Source organism: Perkinsus marinus (assembly GCF_000006405.1).
Source record: "Perkinsus marinus ATCC 50983 genomic scaffold scf_1104296946794, whole genome shotgun sequence".
Taxonomy (NCBI): domain Eukaryota; phylum Perkinsozoa; order Perkinsida; family Perkinsidae; genus Perkinsus; species Perkinsus marinus.
This window is the reverse complement of record NW_003210815.1, coordinates 1-973: the sequence shown is the minus strand read 5'-3', so window position 1 is coordinate 973 and position 973 is coordinate 1. Positions and strand designations below refer to the sequence as shown.

Below are 973 nucleotides of genomic sequence, written 5' to 3'. Positions count from 1 at the left end.
CGATGTGAGCTCCACCTAGTTTGCACAAGACGCTGAAGGCAAGCACATGAGATAGTGGTGCGCACCAACGGCTGTACCTGAGCAATCCGGATTCCGCTCACACATCCTGAATCGGCCACTCGATGTGAAGCTCCAACTAGTTTGCACAAGACGCTGAAAACAAGCACATGAGATAGTGGTGCGCACCAACGGCTGTACCTGAGCAATCCGAATTCCGCTCACGTATTCTGACGGATTGACCAATTACCGCCTAAACCATTTCGGAAGAGTATTCAACTTCAATATCAATCAAAGTGACTAGCTTCATCGCCCGATTAGTTCAGCTGGATAGAATGTCTGCCTACGGAGCAGATGGTCGCAGGTTCGAATCCTGCATCGGGTATACATTAACCTCACTTCCTCTTCATCCATTCTACGTCAACGAAATCGGGCATCCGATGTGAAGCTCCACCTAGTTTGCACAAGACGCTGAAGGCAAGCACATGAGATAGTGGTGCGCACCAACGGCTGTACCTGAGCAATCCGGATTCCGCTCACGCATCCTGATTCGGCCACTCGATGTGAAGCTCCAACTAGTTTGCACAAGACTCTGAAAACAAGCACATGAGATAGTGGTGCGCACCAACGGCTGTACCTGAGCAATCCGAATTCCGCTCACGTATTCTGACGGATTGACCAATTACCGCCTAAACCATTTCGGAAGAGTATTCAACTTCAATATCAATCAAAGTGACTAGCTTCATCGCCCGATTAGTTCAGCTGGATAGAATGTCTGCCTACGGAGCAGATGGTCGTAGGTTCGAATCCTGCATCGGGTATACATTAACCTCACTTCCTCTTCATCCATTCTACGTCAACGAAATCGGGCATCCGATGTGAAGCTCCACCTAGTTTGCACAAGACGCTGAAGGCAAGCACATGAGATAGTGGTGCGCACCAACGGCTGTACCTGAGCAATCCGGATTCCGCTCAC

General features: G+C 49.6%; 2 non-coding genes across 2 annotated transcripts; both read left to right on the top strand.

Annotated features, from left to right (window-relative positions):
• The first annotated feature begins 308 nt into the window (after positions 1-308).
• Pmar_PMAR024000 lies at positions 309-382 on the top strand. Its single transcript has one exon. It is a non-coding gene; the product is annotated as a tRNA-Arg (tRNA).
• Positions 383-744: 362 nt separating this feature from the next.
• On the top strand, positions 745-818 carry Pmar_PMAR023999. The gene has a single exon. It is a non-coding gene; the product is annotated as a tRNA-Arg (tRNA).
• Positions 819-973: the final 155 nt, after the last annotated feature.